The 26424-nt window shown below is 47.8% G+C and overlaps 1 pseudogene; it reads right to left on the bottom strand.

Annotated features, from left to right (window-relative positions):
* The window catches only part of LOC109941853 (uncharacterized), a 47054-nt pseudogene extending 22417 nt beyond the window's left edge, over nt 1-24637 (bottom strand).
* Between the last annotated feature and the right edge of the window lie 1787 nt (nt 24638-26424).

The raw sequence follows: 26424 nt of genomic DNA, 5'->3' as shown, positions 1-26424 counted from the left end.
AGTGATATGATGAGATATCACCTAACCTCACTCCACAAAAGTATATGGGATGTTGTTGAGTTTGGTGTACAGGTACCTTCCATAGGGGATGAAGATTACGATGAGGACGAGGTAGCCCAAATCGAGCACTTCAACTCACAAGCCACCACTATACTCCTCACCTCTCTAAGTCGAGAGGAGTACAATAAGGTGCAAGGGTTGAAGAGTGCCAAGGAGGTTTGGGACGTGCTCAAGACCGCGCACGAAGGAGGTGAGGTGACCCAAATCACCAAGCGGGAGACAATCGAGGGGAGCTCGGTCGGTTCAGGCTCAACCAAGGCGAGGACCCTCAAGCCATGTACAACCGGCTAAAGACCTTGGTCAACCAAGTGCGCAACCTCGGGAGCTCCAAATGGGATGACCATGAAATGGTCAAGGTTATTCTAAGATCACTAGTATTTCTTAATCCTACTCAAGTACAATTAATTCGTGGTGATCCAAGATATAAGCTTATGTCTCTCGAGGAAGTTATAGGTAAATTCGTGAGCTTTGAGTTGATGATCAAAGGCTCAAGTAAAATCATCGAGCAAGGTGACTCCTCCACGCCCGAAGCACAACCGGTCGCATTCAAAGCGACGGAGGAGAAGAAGCAAGAGTCTACATCAAGTAGACTTCCAATCGACACCTCCAAGCTCGACAATGAGGAGATGGCGCTCATCATCAAGAGCTTCCGCCATATCCTCAAGCAAAGGAGGGGGAAGGACTACAAGTCCCGCTCCAAGAAAGTGTGCTACAAGTATGGTAAGCCCGGTCATTTTATTGCAAAATGTCCATTATCAAGTGACATTGACAGGGGCGATGACAAGAAGGGAAAGAGGAGGGAAAAGAAGAGGTATTACAAGAAGAAGGGCGGCGATGCCCATGTGTGCCGCGAGTGGAACTCCGACGAGAGCTCCACTGACTCCTCCTCCGACGAGGACGCCGCCAACATCGCCGTCACCAAAGGGCTCCTCTTCCCCAACGTCGGCCACAAGTGCCTCATGGCAAAGGATGGCAAAAGGAAGAAGGTAAAATCAAGATCCTCCACTAAATATGCATCCTCTAGTGATGAAGATTATTCTAGTGATGAGGAGGATAATTTGCTCACTCTTTTTGCCAACCTAAACATGCAACAAAAGGAAAAATTAAATGAGCTAATTAGTGCTATTCATGAGAAGGATGAACTCTTGGACACCCAAGAGGACTTCCTAATTAAGGAAAACAAGAAGCATGTTAAGGTCAAAAATGCTTATACTCTAGAAATAGAGAAATGTGAAAAATTATCTAGTGAGCTAAGCACTTGCCATGATGTCATTGCCAACCTTAGAAATGAGAATGCTAGATTAATTGCTAAGGTTGATTCAAATGTCTGTGATGATTCAATTTCCAATCTTAGAGATGATAATGCTAATTTACTTGTTAAGATTGAAAAAATTGAATGCTTCTCTTGCTAGCCTTAGGATTGAAAATGAAAAATTGGTTGCTAAGGCTAAAGAATTAGATATTTGCAATGCTTCCATTTCCGATCTTAGAGATAAGAATGACATTTTACGTGCTAAGATTGTTGAACTTAATTCTTGCAAACCCTCTACATCTACCATTGAGCATGTTACTATTTGCACTAGATGTAGAGATGTTAACATTGATGCTATTCATGATCATATGACTATGATTAAACAACAAAATGATCATCTAGCAAAATTAGATGCTAAAATTGCCGAGCATGAATTAGAAAATGAAAAATTTAAATTTGCTCGTAGCATGCTTTATAATGGGAGACGCCCTGGCATCAAGGATGGCATTGGTTTTCAAAAGGGAGACAATGTCAAACTTAATGCCCCTCCTAAAAGATTGTCTAACTTTGTTAAGGGCAAGGCTCCCATGCCTCAGGATAACGAGGGTTACATTTTATACCGTGTCGGTTATCCCGAGCACAAAATTAGGAGAACTCATTCTAGGAAGTCTCACTCTGGGCCTAATCATGCTTTTATGTATAAGAGTGAGACATCTAGTTCTAGGCAATCAACCCGTGCTAAATTGCCTATGAAGAAAACTCCTAGTGCATCAAATGATCATAACATTTCATTTAAGACTTTTGATGCATCTTATGTTTTGACTAACAAATCCAGCAAAGTAGTTGCCAAGTATGTTGGGGGCAAACACAAGGGATCAAAGGCTTATGTTTGGGTACCCAAAGTTCTTGTATCTAATGTCAAAGGACCCAAAACCGTTTGGGTACCTAAAATCAAGAACTAAATTTGTTTTGTAGGTTTATGCATCCGGAGGCTCAAGTTGGATCATCGATAGCGGGTGCACAAACCATATGACAGGGAAAAGATGTTCTCCTCCTATGAGAAAAACCAAGATCCCCAACGAGCTATCACATTCGGGGATGGAAATCAAGGTTTGGTCAAAGGATAGGGTAAAATTGCTATATCACCTGACCATTCTATTTCAAATGTTTTTCATGTAGATTCTTTAGATTACAATTTGCTTTCTGTTTCACAATTATGCAAAATGGGTTACAACTATCTTTTTACGGATGTAGGTGTTACTGTCTTTAGAAGAAGTGATGATTCAGTAGCATTTAAGGGAGTGTTAGAGGGTCAGCTATACTTAGTAGATTTTGATAGAGCTGAACTCGACACTTGCTTAATTGCTAAGACTAACATGGGCTGGCTCTGGCATCGCCGACTAGCACATGTTGGAATGAAGAATCTTCACAAGCTTCTAAAGAGAGAACACATTTTGGGACTAATAAATGTTCATTTTGAGAAAGATAGGGTGTGTAGCGCATGTCAGGCAGGAAAGCAAGTTGGTGTTCATCATCCACACAAGAACATCATGACGACTAACAGGCCACTCGAGCTCCTACACATGGATCTATTCGGCCCGATAGCTTACATAAGCATCGGCGGGAGTAAGTACTGTCTAGTTATTGTGGATGATTATCTCGCTTCACTTGGGTGTTCTTTTTGCATGAAAAATCTCATACCCAAGAGACATTAAAGGGATTCTTGAGACGGGCTCAAAATGAGTTCGGCTTAAGGATCAAAAAGATTAGAAGCGACAACGGGACGGAGTTCAAGAACTCACAAATCGAAGGCTTCCTTGAGGAGGAGGGCATCAAGCATGAGTTCTCTTCTCCCTACACGCCACAACAAAACGGTGTAGTGGAGAGGAAGAATAGAACTCTATTGGACATGGCAAGAACCATGCTTGATGAGTACAAGACTTCGGATCGGTTTTGGGCCGAGGTGGTCAATACCGCTTGCTACGCCATCAACCGGTTATATCTACACTGAATCCTCAAGAAGACATCATACGAACTCCTAACCCGTAAAAAGCCAAATGTTTCATATTTTAGAGTCTTTGGTAGCAAATGCTTTATTCTTGTTAAAAGAGGTAGAAAATCAAAATTTGCTCCTAATGCCGTAGAAGGCTTTTTATTAGGATATGATTCAAACACAAGGGCATATTGTGGGGGATAGATATCCCCTGGGTCCACTGGAAGGGTAGAAGACCTCACGAGAGGCCCAAGGGCCCGATAAATCGTAAGGCCATTCCTTCGTGGGCCTGGGGAGGGACAATCAGTAAAGCAGGTTGACGTAAGGCCAGATTGGTGCAAGCCCGGACGGCCCACAGCGTTGAGCAAGCGACCACAACAAAGATCCGACTTTCCCGCGCTGGAGCCCCATGCAACGGAACCAGGCGAGGATAGGTCGGCAGAACCATAGGAAGATAGACTCAAACAGTTCACTATCTTTTAGGTGCACATTGTTATCATATCCACATGTATTGCCCCACGGTCGAATCTATAAGGCCTAGGGGGCACCCCTTCAGAACGATCGATCCCATCACTCAGCCATCCACCTCAACTCTCCACGTTCTCGCTTTAGAGAGCTACCTTGTAACCCGTTACACAAAGCATACTCACCAGGACGTAGGGTGTTACGCATCTCTAAGCGGCCCGAACCTGTAAACACTGTCTATTGTCCCTCGTGCATCTGGCATGAACCATTTTGCTACAGTCGGCGACACCGTCCTACTCCTAAAACACCTAGAGGGGCAATCCCGGGTGTGCCGTCGGACCCAAAACACCGACAGCTGGCGCGCCAGGTAGGGGGTGTGTCGACGATCCAAGCTAGCTCAATGGCCGTCACCTTCCACAACAAGATCACTCTCCGTCCCGGATCCATATTCTGCTTTGGAGCAATCTCGTCCATAGCAGATGAAGAGGGAACTCTACACCGCATTGCAGATCAGCCAAAAAAGAAGTCTCCTCCAACAAACTCCGAAAATACCGGAGAAGCGCAACCTCCAGCTCTCCGAAAAAAGATCGCCTTCAGAAAGTCAGGGGCCGAGGGCCCGCTGACCCGGAGAACTCCACCGTCTACTTCCCCGACGAAAGAATGGACACAGGTCGCAAGGAAGAAAGAGGCCGGGAGAAAGCAAGTTGTTCTTTCTATTCCTCCGCCCTCAAAGGAGAACGGAAAAAAGATCGTCACGACCACCGTACCATTCTACCCCGACGTCCTCTTCAACGGGAGAGTGGAGTCGCCCCCGTCTCCGACGACGAGCCGACCGCGCCTGGAGAAGAACCACCTCAGCGGGAATCCCGCCGACGGAGAAACCGGCGCCGAAACATTCAGCGACACCACGAGGCCGGAGAATGGGATCTGGAGCAACCTGTTTCGCGGGACGAGGTCTCGGAGATAGGAGAAACTCCGGAGGAACGCGTCTTCAGAGAACGAAGGAACTCCCGACGACGAGATCGCCGCCGGGCTCAGGAACAAGCCGAGCAAGATGTAAGGCAACGCCGGGAGAATCCACTCTTCGGGCGCAACCTAAATCCCGACTTCGCCCGAGCCATGAACACGCCGAGTGAAGTCGGAGGAGTACTAGCTCGGATAGCTGATGGACTCCCTCGGACTCCTGACGCCGAGGGCTATCGACGACTGTTCACTCAGGCGGCCAACCATCTTCTACCGCTCGCCCACCCGCCGAACGATCTACGACACGCTATCAACAGCCGTCGGGACGCGCGAAGCTCCATCAATGCTTCGCGTGAACGACGGCATGAGAACGAGATCCGCCACCGGGAGGAGTACGACAGGGATCACGACATCCCAGCTCGGAGCCAGGCCACCAGAAATGAGTCGGCAACGGCCTCAACTGGCGGTACTACCCGGGGACGGTCGAGGAACCACAACAACTACCCCCCTCCCCGGGACAGACATCATCCCCGACGACAGGAGGACACGTGTGGAGTGTCTGCTCTTACTCCACGCCTTAGGGCCATCCAATGGCCCCCTAACTTCAAGGTATCCAATGTCGATAAATATGAACCTAAGCAGGATCCAGGGGGCTGGCTAGCCGTCTACACCACCGCTGCTCGGGCCGCCGGGGCGTCCGAGGACGTGATGACCGCGTACTTACCCATTGTCCTCGGGCAAGACGCGCTGCAATGGCTGCAACATCTACCTCGACACTGCATCGACGACTGGGGCGATTTCTGTCGACGCTTCACCACCAATTTTCAGTCCCTCTCTGACAAACCGGCGCAACCGTGGGACCTCAAATCCATCAAGCGCCAGGGGGACAAAACTCTCCGGTCATACCTCAAAAGGTTCCAGACCATGAGAAATAGTATCCCTGAGGTCACGGAGGCGGCCGTGATCGAGGACTTCTACAGAGGATCCAGTGACTCGGCCTTCGTCCGAGCCATATTGCAGAAGGCGCTGACTACCTCCGAGGAGCTGTTCCGGGAAGCCGACCTCTACATCACCGCCGACGAGCGAGCCCAGGACCTCATCGGAGGAGCGAAGCCCGCACCGGCAGCACCACGACGCGACGCGAACCAGCAACCCGACAAACGCTGGGAGAAGAGACCTCGCGAAGAAGTACACGCCGCCGGACCATCAACCTCTTGCGCCCGGGGAGGACCTCGCGGAGGCGAGCGCACGCTGGACGACATCCTCGATGCCTAGTGCCCGTACGACAAGGACATGCGCCACACTCTTCGGAACTGCCGGGACTTCAAGCACTCCGTCGGGCACGACCGACCCTTCCAACCTCTACCTCCTCCTCCGCCGAGGGGAGGGCCAAAAGAACCACGACAACCCCAGCAGCAGGAGGAGGGAGGAGGAGGAGCTTTCCCGCGCGTTGACAGGGAGGTCAACGTCATCTTCGGCGGACACGGATCGCAGGAGAGTAGAAGACAACAAAAGCTCAACGATCGCCAGATATTGGTGGCGACCACCGGTCCTCCCACCCCATACCGGTGGTCGGAGCACCCGATCACTTTCACTCGGGCGGATCAATGGCTCAACTTCGACCACCCAGGCAAATACCCGCTCCTCGTCGATCCGGTGATCCGAGAGAGCAGGGTGAAGAAGGTGTTAGTGGACGGGGGGAGCAGCATCAACGTCACCTTCCCTCGGACACTCCAAGGCTTGGGAGTTCACCTCAAAGAGCTCCACGAGTCCGACACTCCTTTCTTCGGCATCGTGCCGACTGAAGGAGAATACCCGCTGGGCCACATCTACATGCCCGTCACCTTCGGAACTCCGGATAACTACAGAACCGAGTTCCTGAGGTTCGAAGTGGCGAACTTCGACTGCGGGTACAACGCCATCATCGGGAGGCCGGGATTGGCAAAATTCATGGCCATTCCGCATTACACGTACATGATACTGAAGATGCCAGGACCACAAGGAATCATAACTGTGCGCGCTGACTTCCAAGGCGCCACAGAGTGTTTCCGAATGGCCATCCAAGCGGCCCTCACCACCAAGCCGTCGACGACTTCTTCAACACAGGCGAACTCTAAGCCTGAGGAGGACCTTGCAGCACCGGCGAATGAAGCTCAGGCCGTGACCTCTATGCGGCCGACTGAAGAAACTAAAAGGATCAACCTGGGGTTCACTGACGAACGCAAGACTGCCATCATCAGCTCCAGCCTGGACGACAAATAGGAAGACGCGCTCGTCCAGTTCCTGCAAGATAACCGAGACGTATTCGCATGGCAACCTGCGGATATGCCGGGAGTCCCAAGAGAACTGGCCGAGCACAAACTGAAGGTCTATCCCCAGGCAAGGCCGGTCCGGCAAAAACTACGTCGTTTCACGCCCGACAAGAGAGAGGTCATTCGCGCCGAGCTAGCTCACTTGGTCGCGGCTGGATTTATTAGAGAGGTGTTACACCCTGAGTGGTTAGCCAACCCTGTTCTTGTACTCAAAAAGAATAAAGTGGATTGGCGGATGTGCGTCGACTATACAGATCTTAACAAACATTGTCCAAAGGATCCCTTCGGGCTCCCTAGGATAGATCAGGTGGTAGACTCCACCGCTGGATGTTCTGTGTTGTCTTTTCTGGACTGCTATTCCGGGTATCATCAGATCAGTTTGGCAAAGGAAGACGAGGAAAAAACAGCGTTCATCACTCCATTCGGTGCTTTCTGCTATACCTCCATGTCGTTTGGCCTCAAAAACGCTGGAGCGACTTATCAGAGAGCCATTCAAACATGCTTAGCTGATCACTAGGGCAAGCGTGTGGAAGCCTACGTGGATGACGTAGTAATCAAAACAGAGAACTCAGAAAACTTCATCGAAGACTTACAACTGGTTTTCAACAGTCTACGGCGGTACCGATGGAAGCTTAATCCCAAAAAATGTGTTTTTGGGGTACCAGCAGGAAAGTTACTTGGATTTATTGTCAGCCACCGGGGAATTGAGGCTAATTCGGATAAGATTGAAGCTATCATGAAAATGGAAGCACCACGATCACAAAAGAAGGTTCAGCGACTTACTGGATGTATGGCAGCTCTGAGCATATTTATATCCAGGCTGGGAGAAAAAGGTTTACCATTTTACAAGCTACTCAAGAAAGTGGATAAGTTTAGTGGACCTCAGAAGCACAGGAAGCTCTAGATGCACTGAAAAAATTCTTGACAACACCACCAGTACTGAAGCCGCCACGGCGAGCCACGTGAACTCAACCAGCTGAAGATCTGTTGCTGTATATCTCTTGCACGACTCACGTGGTAAGCACCACGCTGGTAGTCGAGCGAGCAGAAGAAGGACATGCCTACCCAGTGCAACATCCCGTTTACTTCATCAGTGAAGTTCTGGGTCCCTCGAAGAAAAAGTATCCTCAAGTTCAGAAGCTATTATATGCAGTACTTCTAACTGCCCGCAAGCTACGTCACTACTTTGACGACCACAAAGTCATAGTAGTCACTGGTTTTCCAATAGGGGATATTCTTCACAACAAGGAAGCCATTGGCCGAATAGCCAAGTGGGCATGTGAACTGGGATCTCATGACATCGAATTTCGACCTCGCACTGCCATCAAAACTCAAGCATTGGTTGACTTCGTATCAGAGTGGACTGAACAACAAGTACCAGATAACCCAGAGACTGCAGAAGTATGGCGAATGTATTTTGATGGCTCGCTGAAGCTGCAGGGAGCAGGAGCAGGAATTCTCTTCACCGCACCTGGAGGCGAGCACCTCAAATATGCCCTCCAGTTGTTGTTTCTAGCCTCCAACAATGCAGCCGAGTATGAAGCTCTGATTCATGGATTGAACATCGCCATATCATTGGGCATCAAGAGACTGATGGTGTACGAAGACTCTCTGGTAGTCATAAGCCAGATAAACAAAGAATGGGATTGTTCAAGCGATTCAATGGGAAAGTACTGCACCGCCGTCTGAAAACTGGAAGATAAATTCGAGGGTCTGGAATTTCATCATGTAGAAAGAGATCGGAACACGGCAGCCGATGTATTGTCCAAGCTAGGATCCAGTTGAACTCAGGTCCCATCTGGAGTCTTTGTACAAGAAATACTACAGCCGAGCATCTCAATGGATCAAGCAGAAGAGTGTAATATTGTGAATCAACCAGAGTCAGACTCTGATGACTGGAGAAGGCCAATCATTAGGTATATAAAGAATGAAGAGGAACCAGATGACAAAAATGCAGCCGAGCGTATCGCCAGACAGTCGGCTCACTACACGCTCATTGGGGAGACATTATACAGACGGGGTGCATCAGGCGTCCTCATGAAATGCATTCTATCGTCTACTGGGAAGCAACTTTTGGAGGAGGTTCATGCTGGACAATGTGGGATACACGCAGCGTCCAAGACACTAGTCGGGAAGGTCTTCAGGTCGGGATTCTATTGGCCAACAACGAAAAGTGATGCCGCTGAATTAGTTCAGAGGTGCGAAGCTTGCTAGTACTTGTCGAAGCAACAACATCTACCAGCACAGCAATTGCAGAACATACCGGTGACTTGGCCCTTTGCATGCTGGGGACTGGATATGATTGGACCTTTCAACAAAGCTCAAGGAGGATACACTCACGTGCTGGTAGCAATAGACAAATTCACTAAATGGATAGAGTTCAAACACATTACTTCTTTAACCTCAGCTAAGGCTGTGGAATTCATACAAGACATAATATTCAGATTCGGGATACCAAACAGCATCATAACTGACCTAGGATCCAACTTCACAAGTTCAGAATTCTTCGATTTCTGCGAGCAAAAAAGCATTCAGATCAAGTATGCTTCTGTAGCACACCCAAGAGCCAACGGGCAGGTTGAACGAGCTAACGGGATGATATTGGAGGCACTCAGGAAAAGGTCTTCGATAAGAATGAAAAGTTCGCGGGAAAGTGGATAAGGGAATTGCCCTATGTCATCTGGAGCCTAAGAACCCAGCCTAACCGAGCTCTGCATGGAAACACTCCTTTCTTCATGGTTTATGGGTCAGAGGCAGTGTTACCCGCCGATCTCAAGTTCGGGGCGCCAAGGCTGATCTTCGAAAGCATAGCAGAAGCCGAAGCCACTAGGATGGAGGACATTGATGTACTCGAGGAAGAACGGCTGAACACAGTAATCCATTCAGCATGATACCAGCAGACTCTAAGGCGCTATCATGACAAGGCCGTGCGACAGCGATCCTTCTCAGTAGGAGATCTCGTCCTCCGCCGAATTCTAACGGGGGAGGGACGGCACAAGTTATCGCCCTTATGGGAAGGACCCTTCATAGTAGCAGAAGTCACTCGGCCAGGATCATATCGTCTCACTCAGATGGACGGCACAGAAATTGGGAACTCCTGGAATATAGAACACCTCAGGAAGTTTTATCCCTAGCTGTATTTCAAAAGCTGTCGGGACAATAATGTACTCTGTAAAGTGGGAAATATGTCATCAATAAAAAAGGCTTCAAGAATACTCAGTTTGTTCATGGTCGACTTGCATTCTTACTTAACTCGGGGTGACCACTATGCCCTGCTAACGGAGCAATCGGTTTAAGTCGGCAACGACTTAAGCCGGTGCAACATGCTCGCGCTTACTTAACTCGGGGTGACCACTATGCCCTGCTAACGGAGCAATCGGTTTAAGTCGGCAACGACATAAGCCGGTGCAACATGCTCGTGCTTACTTAACTCAGGGTGACCACTATGTTCTGCTAACGGAGCAATCGGTTTAAGTCGGCAACGACTTAAGCCGGTGTAACATGCTCGCGCTTACTTAACTCGGGGTGACCACTATGCCCTGCTAACGGAGCAATCGGTTTAAGTCGGCAACGACTTAAGCCGGTGCAACATGCTCGCACTTACTTAACTCAGGGTGACCACTATGCCCTGCTAACGGAGCAATCGGCTAAAGTCAGCAGCGACTTAAGCCGGTGCAACATGCTCGCGCTTACATAACTCGGGGTGACCACTATGCCCTATTAACAGAAGCAACCGACTTAAGTCAGCGGCAACTTAAGGCGATCTGACGTGCTTACGATTACTCATATAAGGATGACTTCTATATCCCGCAAACAAGTTTCAAAACCATCACACATCATTTTACTACTGCAAATTTACGTACTGATTGAATTCTGAAACAATAGGAGAATAACAATATCGTTCAAGTGCTAAACTGGTGTCCTCTAACAAATGTCTGACCATGCTAACCGCGCGCTCAAAGCACGCAAAATATTTCTCTATTTCGCGATATCTTTCTCAGGAGCAATCGACGAGGAAGGGCGACTTGAGGAATCAGGAGCAGCATTCACGTCAGCCATTATATCTTCAGGAACAACCACGCCAGGTCTCCTCATCAAGATTCGCCCCGCCCGAATGGCCTTATCCATGGCTCTGTCGCGCTGGGCTCTCAGAGTAATGGAAGTTTCTTCAGCAACCTTGGCAGCCAACTGAGCGGTTTCTAGCTCCTGGGCGATGAATTTCTTGGAAGCACGGAGTTCTTTGATAGTAGCATCCTTCGCCGATATCAATTGCTTGAGCCGGATCACCTCATCCGTGGATTCCTGCAGCTTACAGCGATGGTTGTCTAACTCCTCCATAGTGAAGCGATGACTCCTCTCTAGGATGGTCAACGAGTTGCTAGAGTCGCGATACAGTCTGTCAAGATTGTCGCGAGAAGCAGCAAGGACACGTTTTTCTTCCTGCAAACAAAAATCAACTCCTTCAAACATCAAGCAAGCAATAGGAACACAGTAATGCAAGGCACAGTTCCATAAGTCACCTTTTCAGAATCAAGCTGAGTGCGAAGGGAAGAGCTCAGTGCATTGGCGTCATCTAGGGCAGCAGAGACCTGGGATAGTTCAATCTGGCTTTGAGAATGCTTTTCTTCTAAATCAGAGCACCGCCAGACAAGTTCAGCCTGATCTCGAGAATGTTTTCTTCAAGAGTGGAAATCTGCCGAGTCATATCTAGCAGGAGACAATCAAACAAAAGAGGTCAGAATGTAAGGCAGTTCAATAATGAAGACAAAGAGAAGCAAAAAAGCACTAACCAGCATTGGTCGCCTCCAAGTCAGAGACACGATGTTGAAGTAACACTGGATTCCAACGTGCAAGAGACAAAGCTCCTTCTGGAACAGAAGCACCCTGCAACCTCAGCTGGCTAGCCATCCTGTCCACCAAATCCTGATAAGGAGAACAGATGAGTGTAATGATAGCAGTTCATGTGGTGTAAAAATCAAGCTAAAATATATCACAGTACCTGGAGGTTGGAAAAGAACGAAGGGACTCCCAAATCATGAGAGATCAATTGATGACTGGGCGTAAGGTCGCCACCGGAAGCAGCTTGCAATGAACCAGCAGGAACCAACTCAGTGCCATCAACAGAGCCCAAAACTTGGTCAGTGGGGACGCTGCCCTCTAAAGCGACTCCCTGGTCCAAAGCTTGGGCTACCACCATGCAGCCGGAGTACGGAGGCGATCCCGCGTGAACGTCCATGGAGGTACAAGAGGGAGACCCCACTCGGACACCCTCGGGGGCTGGGTCACGGTTTGCGCTACCCACTTGAGCCGGATCATCTCCGGCAGTACCCTCGGGGGCTGGGCAGTGGCTTGTGCTTCCCACCTGAGCTGAGTCATCCCCGGCAACATCCTCGGGGGCTGGACAAGTGTCAACACCGTCCTTGAGGACCAAATTCACTGCAGTAGCCGCCTCTAAGGCTGATGGACCCTCAGTTACTTCCATGGGACCAAGATGATCCAAGTCAGTCTCCTGACCCTCAAGACCGCGTTCTAAGGTCGATGAGGCATGGGATGACCTCAACCCAGCATCGAGCACATCAGCACAAACCTCCATCACACCATCATCTGTTGGCTCTGATAACAGATCCTCTGGAACCATATCCTCAAGAGTCTGATCAAAATTTGCCAGGGACAATTCTTGCAGACCAATGAGAGCAGACAAAGCAGGAGAAGGAACTCCACTACTTTCACCACTGGCGACGTATTGCCGACTGTTCTTTCGAGTCAGAGGGACCTCGTCCTCTTCCTCCCCGTCGTCTTCACCAGCAACACAGGCAACACCCACATTGGAATCAGCAACAGAGGGAGCACACCCATTGGGGTCAACAGCAGATGGAGCACCCCCATTGGGATCAGCAACAGATGGAGCACACCCATCGGGGCCAGCGTCAGTAAATTCAGGCACAGGCACTTCTTCGGCAGCAGGAACCAAAGTACCAACGTCCCGATCCAAACTAGATACTCGCCGGAGGCGTCTCTTTTTCTTTTTCTGCTCATCTGTGGAAGGATCAAGTTGATTGGCTCGGCAAGGGCGTCTCGGGCGAGTACTGGCAGGCTTCTGGATATCCAAGGTTGTACCAGTTTCTGGGAGAGGCGCCACCACCAATGTCCCAGCAGGAGCAGCATCAGAAGAGTCCTCAGCCAGCAAATCAAGCATAGCACTTATTTCTGCGTCACTAGGATCCAAAGACACCTCAAAATGGACCTGCCGTTCATCATCAGGAATTTCCCCGAGCGAGGCAACCAAGACGCTAACTTCTTCAGCAGAGGGTCGCACTCTAAGGCCCAAACTGCCATCAATGACAGGTGGATTCGACACAAAAAGAGTGAAGGCCTTGGGAGGAGGCAAGTTCCAGGCTGAGTATGCCACTGGGCACCAACATTTGATATCTTGCTCTAAGAATCATCTCAAGTCGGTTCACCAAGTCTACAGAGGGAATTTTTCTATTGGTAACCCGAGTTGAGTCAGCTAGGCCTCGGTACAGATAAGTCGGGTGTGCCCTGTCTTTCAACGGCTGAATATTCTTGAAAACAAAATCAGCAACCACAGCCTCAGCAGTCAGACCCCTCTCCTTCAGCAGCCCAACTTCAGCTAGCAAAGCACCTGCCTCAGCTACCTCCTGATCAGTGGGGGAATCGGTCCAACTTGGAGTGCGAACATCCGGCTGTCTTCCCGACCTAGGGGGGAGAGAATTTCCATGGTTCTCAACAATAAACCACTCCAAGCGCCATCCCTTGATACTGTCTTTGAGAGGGATTTCAAGATATTCAGACTTCCTCCCGCGACGCATCTCTAAACTAGCACCCCCAACCAGCTGATGCTGCCCCCCGGCCATCCCAGGGCGACAGTGATACAAGTACTTCCACAACCCAAAATGTGGCAGCACGCCAAGAAAAGCTTCGCACAAATGAATGTAAATGGAAATTTGCAGAATGGAATTGGGATTCATATGGGTCAGGTTAAGGCGATAGAAATCAAGGAGGCCGCAGAAAAAGGGAGAAATGGGAAGACCGAGACCGCGGAGAAGAAAAGGAACGTAAATTACGGATTCATGGGTATCCTCTGTCGGGACAGTGACCCCATGACAAATCCGCCAAGAACACAGCTCCCTCGGGGGAAGGACTCCGATGGACACGAGGTGGAGAAGGTCGGGCTCGGAGACAACAGACATGTGGTTACCTGCGAAAGGCAACTGACTGTGGGTCGATTGGGGGAATCACAGCGGCGGATGAACTCGAGGCCTTCCTCTTGGGCGCCATCTCAATTCTAACTGACGAGCAGAGTGGAAGACAAATTGCAGAGAGGATTTGGAGGCAGGAAAGCAAGAACTAGGGCACGGAAAGCAGAGGCGGCTAAAAACACAGTACTTATGGGATATTCCCGAGTCAGATACCGTTTCTAAAAGCGCCCAGTCAGCATCTGGCAGTTACTTTCAAAACACCAGTGCGCCACGTTGTCACCCGGCGGTCACTTCCACATCATCACTCGGCTATTACCCTCAACATGGCCGGCGCAGCCCGTTCTAACTCGGTCGTTATCTCTAAAACGCCGATGTTACCTTCAGTCGCTCGGCAGTTACCTCTAACACGCTGACGTCGTCTTCAAGTCACTCGACGTTACCTCTAAAACTCAGACGTCGTCTTCAAGTCACTCGGCGTTACCTCTAAAACTCAGATGCCGTCCTCAGTCGCTCGGCAGTTACCTCTAAAACTCCGATGTCGTGTTCAGTCACTCGGCAGTTACCTCTAACACGCCGACGTCGTCTTTAGTCGCTCGGCAGTTATCTCTAAAACTCCGATGACGTCTTCAAGTCACTCGGCAGCTACCTCTAAAAGCGTCGATATGATGCCCGAGTTATTTACTTACTATTCCAAGAGAATCAACTTCACAAATAAGGTGGGCGGAGGAATGATTCAAGAACTCTAAGTTATGCTGCAAAAATATCGGATAGAGAACATCATGGGCAATGAATATCACGTCAGAAATTAACTGATTACGAAGCAAAACAATCGGCACAGAGAAAGCAACGTCATTCTTCATTAAAGGGAAGGTTCAGTACTTACAAATCAACTCATTATGAGTTGATACTTCCCTACTACTACTACTACACTACACTATACTACTCTACACTACTAATACTACTACATTAATTCACTATACTACTTCTAATCTATACTAATATCTAAAAACCAGTGGCATTTAGCCACTGGCCTTGTTGCTGCCCTTGCTGCTGCCGCCGCCGCCGCTGCCGCCCCTGCTGCTACCGTCGTTGCCATCCTTGCTGCCGCCCCTGCCACCGCCGTCACCGTCATCGCCGCCACCGCCTTCATCGTCGTCGTCGTCCTCGCCATCGCCGCCACCGTCCTCCTCGGACGAGTCCTCCTCGTCCGAGGAGTACCCCGACTCATCCGAGCCCTCGAGCCCGGAGCGCTCGACGGCCCGGATGTAAGTCCAGACCTCCGCCGCAAGCCCCTGGGAGTTGTCTGAATCGTCAGACGACTCACGCAGAGGGATGGGAGCCGGAGACCCCTCGGACTCAGAGGAGAACTCCTCCTCTGAGTACTCCGAGTCACCGAAGTCCTCTGATGGAGGAGTCGGCTCACGCTTGCGCTTGTTGTTCTTGCCCATGGTGGAAGTAAAGAAAGAAGAAGAAAGCAAGCAGCAGAAAACAGCAAGAGATGTGAAAAAACCGGAGAGGCAAAGGCAGTATTTATAGAAGAAGAAGGCAACCGCTCACCTCCAACCACGGTCACTGAACAATCGCGAAGCATTCAATACACACTTCAACTCGTCTGAAGACACGTCAGGCGGCTGACGCCGTTTCACGCAACGCAACACCCATTGGGACTCCAGTCAACAGCGTGGATGATATGATTACGCCTGCCGTCGCATCACATTACTACTCAAAAGCAGTCGGCTAAAACACTCAGCGTACCAAACCGTCCCTTGTCCACACCCATTGGGGGGGACGCCCAAGAATTATCAGTATATTTTTCAAAACTGTCACATCCGTGCGGGGCATGCAATGAATACCTCAAGACAAAAATGAGATATCAGTAAGGATCAGAGGAAAGCCAAATATAGCCGGGGAAGTACAAAATCTGACCGACAGAAGCGACGTGAAGACTAGCTAGGGAACGTCCATCAAATGTCCAATCAGTCGCAGAGCAAATAAATTGCACCACCTAGCAAGATATGGGCGGATCGCGAACCCGGCTGCAAAAGACAAAATACATGCTGACCTCTGAAGGATAATATTGATGACATAATGCTGACCTCTAAAGCATAATGTGGATGATATAATGCCGACTTCTAAGGTAGAAAAGATAACCTTCAACAAAAAGACACGAAAGGAAGACCTTCGAGTGGATTATCCTCAAAAATCCACTCGAAGCTCGGGGGCTACACCCATTGGGTGCACCTTTGGTGCACCCCATGAATTACCATTTTAAGCCAAGAGAGTGCCGACTTCTAAGGCATAAGACAAGATTAAAGACAAGGCTGGCCCTCAACCAAAGTACAAGAGTAAAATAAAAATAATTTCTGATGAAGACCTTCGAGCAGATTATTTTCCAAAATCTACTCGAAGCTCGGGGGCTACACCCATTGGGTGCACCTCCGGTGCACCCAATGAAGTTCAGGGTTATACAATATGAAATGCCGACCTCTAAGGCACAAGCATGAAACAAAGCTCCAGTTTACGAATGATCAAAGCAGAAGGGGACAATAAGAAATCGTTTTCCTCCAAATTACCTACAAGCTGGACCTGGGATCTTTGGGCTGATTACCTCAAAATCAACCCAAAGATCGGGGGCTTGTGGGGGACAGATATCCCCCGGGTCCACTGGAAGGGTAGAAGACCTCACGAGAGGCCCAAGGGCCCGATAAATCGTAAGGCAATTCCTTCGTGGGCCTGGGGAGGGACAATCAGTAAAGCAGGTTGACGTAAGGCCGGATTGGTGCAAGCCCGGACGGTCCACAGCGTTGAGCAAGCGACCACAACAAAGATCCGACTTTCCCGCGCTGGAGCCCCATGCAACGGAACCAGGCGAGGATAGGTCGGCAGAACCATAGGAAGATAGACTCAAACAGTTCACTATCTTTTAGGTACACATTGTTATCATATCCACATGTATTGCCCCACGGTCGAATATATAAGGCCTAGGGGGCACCCCTTCAGAACGATCGATCCCATCACTTTGCCATCCACCTCAACTCTCCACGTTCTCGCTTTAGAGAGCTACCTTGTAACCCGTTACACAAAGCATACTCACTAGGACATAGGGTGTTACGCATCTCTAAGCGGCCCGAACCTGTAAACACTGTCTATTGTCCCTCGTGCATCTGGCACGAACCATTTTGCTACAGTCGGCGACACCGTCCTACTCCTAAAACACCTAGAGGGGCAACCCCGGGTATGTGGTCGGACCCAAAACACCGACACATATAGAGTCTTTAACAAGTCCTCTGGACTAGTTGAGTTTCTTGTGACATTGTGTTTGATGAGACTAACGACTCTCAAGTAGAGCAAGTTGATCTTGATGAGCTAGATGATGAAGAGGCTCTGTGCGTCGCGCTAAGGAACATGTCCATTGGGGATGTGTGTCCTAAGGAATCCGAAGAGCCTCCACAAGCACAAGGTCAACCATCTTCCTCCATACAAGCATCTCCACCAACCCAAGATGAGGATGAGGCTCAAGATGATGAAGAAGAAGATCAAGAGAATGAGCCACCTCAAGAGGAGGGCAATGATCAAGGGGGAGATGCCCATGATCAAGACAAGGAAGATGAACAAGTTCCAAGACCGCCACACCCAAGAGTCCACCAAGCAATTCAACGATATCACCCCGTGAACACCATCCTCGGCGATATACAAAAGGGGGTAACTACTCGATCTCGTGTTGCTCATTTTTGTGAACATTACTCTTCTGTTTCCTCTATTGAGCCACACAAGGTAGAGGAAGCACTTCAAGGTTCGGATTGGGTGGTGGCGATGCAAGAGGAGCTCAACAACTTCACGAGGAACGAGGTATGACATTTAGTTCCACGTTCTAACCAAAATGTTGTAGGAACCAAGTGGGTCTTCCGCAACAAGCAAGACGAGCATGGTGTGGTGATAAGGAACAAAGCCCGACTTGTGGCCAAGGGATATTCACAAGTCGAAGGTTTAGATTTCGGTGAAACCTATGCACCCGTAGCTAGGCTTGAGTCAATTCACATTTTACTTGCCTATGCTACTTACCATGGCTTTAAGCTTTATCAAATGGACGTGAAAAGTGCCTTCCTCAATAGACCAATCAAGGAGGAGGTCTATGTTGAGCAACCTCCCGGATTTGAAGATAGTGAGTACCCTAACCATGTCTACAAACTCTCTAAGGCGCTTTATGAGCTCAAACAAGCCCCAAGAGCATGGTATGAATGCCTAAGAGATTTTCTTATCACTAATGACTTCAAAGTCGGAAAGGCTGATCCTACACTCTTTACCAAAACACTTGAAAATGATTTGTTTGTATGCCAAATTTATGTTGATGATATCATCTTTGGGTCTACTAACGAATCTACATGTGAAGAGTTTAGTAGGATCATGACACAAAAAATTGAGATGTCTATGATGGGGGAGTTGAAGTACTTCTTAGGATTTCAAGTGAAGCAACTCCAAGAGGGCACCTTCATTAGCCAAACGAAGTACATTCAAGATATACTCAACAAGTTTGGGATGAAGGATGCCAAGCCCATCAAGACACCCATGGGAACCAATGGGCATCTCGACCTCGACACGGGAGGTAAATCCGTAGATCAAAAGGTATACCGGACGATGATAGGCTCTTTACTATATTTATGTGCTTCACGACCGGATATTATGCTTTCCATATGCATGTGTGCAAGATTCCAAGCCGATCCTAAGGAAGTTCACCTTAGGGCCGTGAAACGAATCTTGATATATTCAGTTTATACTCCTAAGTTTGGCCTTTGGTACCCTAGGGGATCCACATTTGATTTAATTGGTTATTCGGATGCCGATTGGGCAAGGTGTAAAATTAATAGAAAGAGCACATCGGGGACTTGCCAGTTCTTGGGAAGGTCTCTGGTGTCTTGGGCTTCAAAGAAGCAAAATTCCGTAGCTCTTTCTACCACCGAAGCCAAGTATATTGTCACAGGCCATTGTTGCGCGCAATTGCTTTGGATGAGGCAAACCCTTAGTGACTATGGTTACAAATTAACCAAAGTTTCTCTTCTATGTGATAATGAGAGTGCAATCCGCATGGCGGATAATCCCGTTGAGCATAGCCGCACTAAACACATAGTCATTCGGTATCATTTCTTAAGGGATCACCAACAAAAGGGGGATACCGAGATTGCATATATTAACACCAAAGAACAATTATCTGATATCTTTACCAAGCCATTAGACGAATATACATTTACCAAACTTAGGCATGAGCTAAATATTCTTGATTCTAGGAATTTCTTTTGATGTTTTGCACACATAGCTCATAGATATACCTTTGATTATATCTCTTTCATGTGCTATGACTAATGTGTTTTCAAGTGTATTCCATGCTAAGTAGATTGAAAGGGAATTGGAGTCTTCGGCGAAGACAAAGGCTTCCACTCCACTCCATCAAATTACTCATCCTTCGCCGTCGCTCTGCGCCGCTCTCCAACTTTGGTATAATCTTCACTCATATGTTATTTACCATAAGGAGAGAAAGTAAAGAGGGCTTATATTTCACTCAAGTATCTGTTTTTGGCGATTCATGCCAAAGGGGGAGAAAGTATTAGCCCAAAGCAAAAGGACCGCACCACCACCAAACAATTTCAAAGTTGTGTTAAGAAAAGATTTTTCAAATGGTGATTTTCAAATTGGTATCTTATGGTTGATATAATTTCAAATTGGTATACCCTCTTCAAAACTAATATCTAAAACCCTCTTGAACACTAAGAGGAGAATTTTATTGAGGGGGAGTTTTGTTTAGTCAAAGGAAAAGCATTTGAAACGGGGGGAGAAAATTTTGAATCTTGAAAATGCTTCTCAAAATCCTACTCACTTACCTTTGACCATTTGCAAAAGGACTTTGAAAAGAATTTGCAAAAACAAAACATGTGGTGCAAGCGTGGTCCAAAATGCTAAAAATAAAGAAATCAATCCATGTGTATCTTATGAGAATATATTGGTTCAATTCTAAGTAACCCTTACACTTACATTATGCAAACTAGTTCAATTATGCACTTCTATATTTGTTTTGGTTTGTGTTGGCATCAATCACCAAAAAGGGGGAGATTGAAAGGGAAATAGGCTTATACCTTTTCCTAATTGATTTTGGTGGTTGAATTGACCAACACAAATAATTGGACTAACTAGTTTGCTCTAAATTATGAGTTCTACAGGTGCCAAAGGTTCACAACAAACCAATAAAAAGACCGAGAAAGGATTCAAATATATAGAGCAATATTCTCCTGAAGTGTGCCCTGGTCTGGCGCACCGGACTGTCCGGTGTGCCACCGGACAGTGTCTGGTGCACCAGGGACTCCAACTCTGAACTGCTCACCTTCGGGAATTCTGGGAGCCACTCCGCTATAATTCACCGGACTGTCCGGTGTTGCACCGAACAGTGTCTGGTGGCTCACCGGACTGTCCGGTGTGCTAGTGGAGCAACGACTACTTCAGCGCCAACGGTCACCTGCAACTGCATTCAATGCGCTACAGTGTGCGCAGAAGTCAGGCACGCGCCAGATGGCGCACTGGACAGTCTACAGGACCTGTCCGGTGGCCCAGAAGACAGAAGCTCCAACGGTCAGAATCCAACGGCCAGATGACGTGGCAGGCGCACCGGACAGTGTCCGGTGGCGCACCGGACTGTCCGGTGCGCCATGCGACAGCAGCCTTCACCAAACGGCTAGTTTGGTGGTTGGGGCTATAAATACCCCCAACCACCCACCATTCATTGCATCCAAGTTTTCAGACTTCCTACACCTTACAAGAGCTATAGCATTCAATACAAGACACACCAAAGAGATCAAATCCTCTCCCAAGTCCAAAGATCATTCCCAATCAAATAGTGACTTGTGTTCATTTGAGCTCTTGCGCTTGGATTGCTTCTTATTCTCATTCCTTCTTGTGATCAACTCAATTATAACCGAGGCAAGAGACACCAATTGTGTGGTGGTCCTTGCGGGGACTTTGTGTCCCGTTTGATTGAGAAGAGAAGCTCACTCGGTCTAGGTGACCGTTTGAGAGAGGGAAAGGGTTGAAAGAGACCCGGTCTTTGTGACCACCTCAACGGGGAGTAGGTTTGCAAGAACCGAACCTCGGTAAAACAAATCATCGTGTCACACTCTTTATTTGCTCGCGATTTGTTTTTCATCCTCTCTCTCGGACTCGTTCATATTTCTAACGCTAACCCGGCTTGTAGTTGTGCTTAAGTTTGTAAATTTCAGATTCGCCCTATTCACCCCCCTCTAGGCGACTTTCAGATATACCTTTGATCATATCTCTTTTATGTCTACGACTAATATATTTTTCAAGTATATTTCTATGCTAAGTCGTAGATTGAAAGAGAAATGAAGTATTTGGCGAAGACAATGCTTCCACTCCACTCTATCGATATCATTTACCCTTCGTCGTCACTCCACACCACTCTCCACTTTGGTATAAACTTCACTCATATTCATGTGTACCATTGGGGGAGAAAGTACAAGGGCTCTCAAAAGACTCTGTTTTTGGCGATTAATGCCAAAGGGGGAGAAATATTAAGCCCACAGCAAAAGGACCGCACCACCACCTTTCGAATATTTTTAAAAAGGACCGCACCACCACCTTTCGAATATTTTTAATTGACATATTTCAAAATTGGTATGTTTTCAATTGGTTAGTATTTTTCAGATTGGTATCTAAAAATATTTGATCTTCTTTCAATTGGTAAAACCCTCTTGAACACTAAGAGGATAATTTCATCTAGGGGGAGTTTTGTTTAAGTCAAAAGAAAAGCATTTGGAACAGGGGAGAAAATTTTAAATCTTGAAAATGCTTCTCGAAATCTTATTCGTATATCTTTGACTATTTGCAAAAAGACTTTGAAAAGATTTTCCAAAAGAATTTGCAAAAACAAAACAAGTGGTGCAAGTGTGGTCCAAAATGTTAAATAAAAGAAAGCAACCATGCATATCTAGTAAAACTATAAATTGGTTTAATTCCAAGTAACCTTTGCACTTACCTTATGCAAACTAGTTCAATTATTCACTTATATATTTGTTTTGGTTTGTGTTGGCATCAATCACCAAAAACGGGGAGATTGAAAGGGAAATAGGGTTTAACCTTTTCCTATAAATGATTTTGGTGGTTGAATGCCCAACACAAATAATTGGACTAACTAGTTTGCTCTAGATTATATATTCTACAGGTGCCAAAGGTTCAACACAAACCAATAAAAAGGTCAAAGTTAGGGTTCAAAAGAAAGGAGCAAAAGAAACTGAAGAGAACCCTGGTCTGGCGCACCGGACAAGGTCCGGTGCACCAAGGGCGAGCGACTCCAACTCTTCATCTTCGGGTTTCTGAGGCCACGCTCCGCTATAATTCACCGGACTGTCCGGTGTGCCAGTGGAGCAACGGCTAGCCAGCGCAACGGTCGGCTCCAACGGTCGTCTGACAACGCACAGTGCGTAGACAGTTCGCGCAGAGTCAGAGCAGCCGCCAGGATGCGCACCGGACAGTGAACAGTGTCTGTCCGATGCGGCACCGGACTGTTCGGTGCCCCAAGAAGTCAAAGCTCCAACGGTCGAAACTGTCAGAACCCTAACGGTTGGGTGACGTGGCTGGCGCACCGGACAATGTCTGGTGGCGCACCGGACTGTCCGGTGCGCCCATCGACAGCAGCCTTCCCCAATGGTTGAATTGGTGGTTGGGGCTATAAATACCCCCAACCACCTCCACTCCAACCATCCAAGCATTCACTACTTCTCATTCAATACAAGAGCAATAGACACCACTCCAAAACACAATTCAAGAGATCGATCCGCTCAAAGTCTCAAAATCCACTCTATCGTATTTAGACTTGTGAGAGGACCATTTGTGTTTCCTTGTGCTCTTATTTGCTTGGTTGGCTTTCTTCTTCCTCATTCTTGTTCGCTAAGTGACTTGTAATCAAAGAAAGAGACACTAAGTTTGTAGTGGTCCTTGCGGGGTCTAAGTGACCCGTTTGATTAAGGAGAAAGCTCACTCGGTCTAGGTGACCGTTTGTGAGAGGGAAAGGGTTGAAAGAGACCCGGTCTTTGTGACCATCTCAACGGGGACTAGGTTCTTTGGAACCGAACCTCGGTAAAACAAATCACCGTGTCATCTGCTTTATTTTCTTGGTTGATTTGTTTTCCCCTCTCTCCCGGACTTAACTTTTATTCTAACGCTAACCCCGGCTTGTAGTGTGCTTAAAGTTTGTAAATTTCAGTTTCCGCTTATCCACCCCCCTCTAGGCGACTTTCAATTATCATCACAAGTGAAAGCATGTGCCATCACCTCTTCATTTTCAACTTCATCATCTTCGCCTAAAGTTGCATTATAATCCTTTGCAAACTTACCTGTGGCCATGGTGTTTCCAAATATTGTTTGCATCTCAGCAAAGTGTTCAAGAGGCTTATTTAAACAATCGACATCATTCTTGTGATCCTACATTTGGATTATTATCTACATTATGAGCTATTGAAGTAAAAAAGAATATGTGTAATTTGAAGATGAGAGAGTTCCCAAGAAGCAAAGTAACAAAGGAACAGTTTGAAGTACAGTGACTGCAAAAAAGTTATATGAAAGCATCCCAAAAAAATAGTCATAACTAGTACAGATAAACAGCTCTAGACTACTTGTAAAGCCCAAAAATTGTATAAGAGGAAAATAATAAAATAAATAGATAGATATATGGAACCTTTGGAAATTATTTGGATTTCTATTCTTTTTTTGCATACTAAATTAGTGGAATCAAGTTAGTCATGTAACAAATAAACAAATAAAGGAATGCGCATCTCATGCTGATATTTTTGGGTGAAGCATTTAATCTAAAAGAGGGACCATAGTTTGAATTTGAATTCAAATTATGAATTTAACTGGAAAAACAAAACAGAAATTACAAAAGAATAAAAAAAGAAGAAAGGGAATTAGTTGGGCCAAAACCTCTGATTTCAGCCCACTGGACCAGCCTGCACGGGTCGGCCCCGCCGCGTGCGTCGGCCACTGACCTATGGGGCCCAAGTGTCGGCGCCCTTGGCCCTACACGGACTCGAGCTCGATGTCACTGATACGCGGGCCCCACACCACTGCTTATCTTTCACCCGTCGTTTTCGGGCGCGCGTAGACCATCGAACTCTGCCACCGCGATAACCCTGGTCAGCTGGCATAACTACCTAGCGAACCTGCCGTCCGCACGGCTCGGCTACTAAACACTCAGACCGCACTCGCCTCGCCCTTCACACCATGGTAGAGAAAACCCAACGAATTCGTCGAAATAGAGAAAGCGGGTGAGAGAGAGAAACCCCACCACCGCCACTGTTGATTGTCGCTGCACCATCGTTGAAAGTCGCCTAGAGGGGGGTGAATAGGCGTAACCTAAAATTTATAAACTTAAGCAAGCACTAAGGTCGAGGTTAGCGTTAGGATTAAATTCAAGTCTGGGAGAGAGGGGGAAAACAAATCAAATGAGAATCAAGCGGATGAACACACTGATTTGTTTTATCAAGGTTCGGTTCCAAAGAACCTAGTCCCTGTTGAGGAGGTCACAAAGCCCGGGTCTATTTCAACCCTTTCCCTCTCTCAAACGGTCACTTAGACTGAGTGAGCCTTCTCCTTAATCAATCGAGTCACTAAGACCCCGCAAGGACCACCACACACTTAGGTGTCTCTTGCTTTGATTACAAGTCTCTTGAGAACAAGAATGAGAAAGAAGAAAGGCAATCCAAGAAACAAGAGCGCAAAAGAACACGAACACTCTCTCTCATAAGTCACTAAATGTTTGAGTTGAATTCTAGGCTTGGAGAGGGTTTGATCTTTGGAAATGTGACTTGGAGTGAATGCACTAGATCTTGTATTGAATGTGATCTGTGAAAAACTTGGATGCCAAAGGTTGTGGTGGTTGGGGGTATTTATAGCCACCAACCACATTGGTAGTCATTGGGGAGGCTGCTGGTGATGGGCGCACCGGACAGGCATTGTTCCCTGTCCGGTGCGCCGCCATGTCACCTAATCGTTAGGGTTCGGAGCGGAGTCGACCGTTGGAGCTTTGTCTTCTTGCGGCACCGGACAGTCCGATGCCCCTCTGACTCTCTGCTCTACCTTCTGCCGCGACACTGTAGTTGTACTGTTCATTTGGCAGAGTCGACCGTTGCGCGCAGATAGTCGTTGCTCCGCTGGCTCACCGGACAGTCCAGTGAATTATAATGGAGCGTGCCTTCGATTTCCCGAGAGTGGCTGGTTGACACCTGTACGGTCCTGGTGCACCGGACAATCCGGTACGCCATTCTCAGCACACTCAAGTTCTTTGCTCCGTCTCAAATTGAGTCCTAACTTGAATCTTTTATTGGTTTGTGTTGAACCTTATGCACATGTAATACATGAATTCTAGACAAACTAGTTAGTCCATGTGTTTGTGTTGATCATCAACCACCAAAATTAATTATAGGAAATGGTTACTGAAAGGGAAATGTGCCTTTGGGCCATTTCTAAGTATTTTGGTGATTGAGTGCAAACACAAGTGCTTAAATGTGAAAATATGCCTAAGGATGATCAAAGTGCAAATCACAAGTTAAGGTATGTTTCTAAGCCTTAGTACATTGGTTTTGTGTACTAATATATTTGTCTAAGTGTTAGAAACAGATAGAAGAAGAGAAGAGAAGACTTGGCTGTGTACAGCCAAGGGGCTGCTTCGGTCTGGGGCACCGGACTGTCCGGTGGTGCACCGGACAGTGTCCGGTGGTGCACCGGACAGTGTCCGGTGCGCCAGGCTGCCTCGGCCGAAGAGGCCGCTCTCGGGTTTTTCTCCGGCGACTTCGGCTAAAATTCACCGGACTGTCCGGTGTGCACCGGACTGTCCGGTGAGCCAACGGTCGGCCGGGCCAACGGTCGGCCGCGCGATCGGCGCGCGACACGTGGCCGAGCCAACGGTCGGAAGGAAGCACCGGACTGTCCGGTGTGCACCGGACTGTCCGGTGCGCCAGATCTGCAACGGTCGGCAACGGTCGGCTTCGCTTTTTATGGAAACAAATCGGGCACCGGACAGTGTCCGGTGTGCACCGGACTGTCCGGTGCGCCACGAGACAGAAGGCAAAGATGGCCTTCCAGATTTGTTCCCAACGGCTCCTA

Source organism: Zea mays, chromosome 8 (genome assembly GCF_902167145.1).
Source record: "Zea mays cultivar B73 chromosome 8, Zm-B73-REFERENCE-NAM-5.0, whole genome shotgun sequence".
Taxonomy (NCBI): Eukaryota; Viridiplantae; Streptophyta; class Magnoliopsida; order Poales; family Poaceae; genus Zea; species Zea mays.
This window is presented reverse-complemented; position numbering and strand designations above follow the sequence as displayed.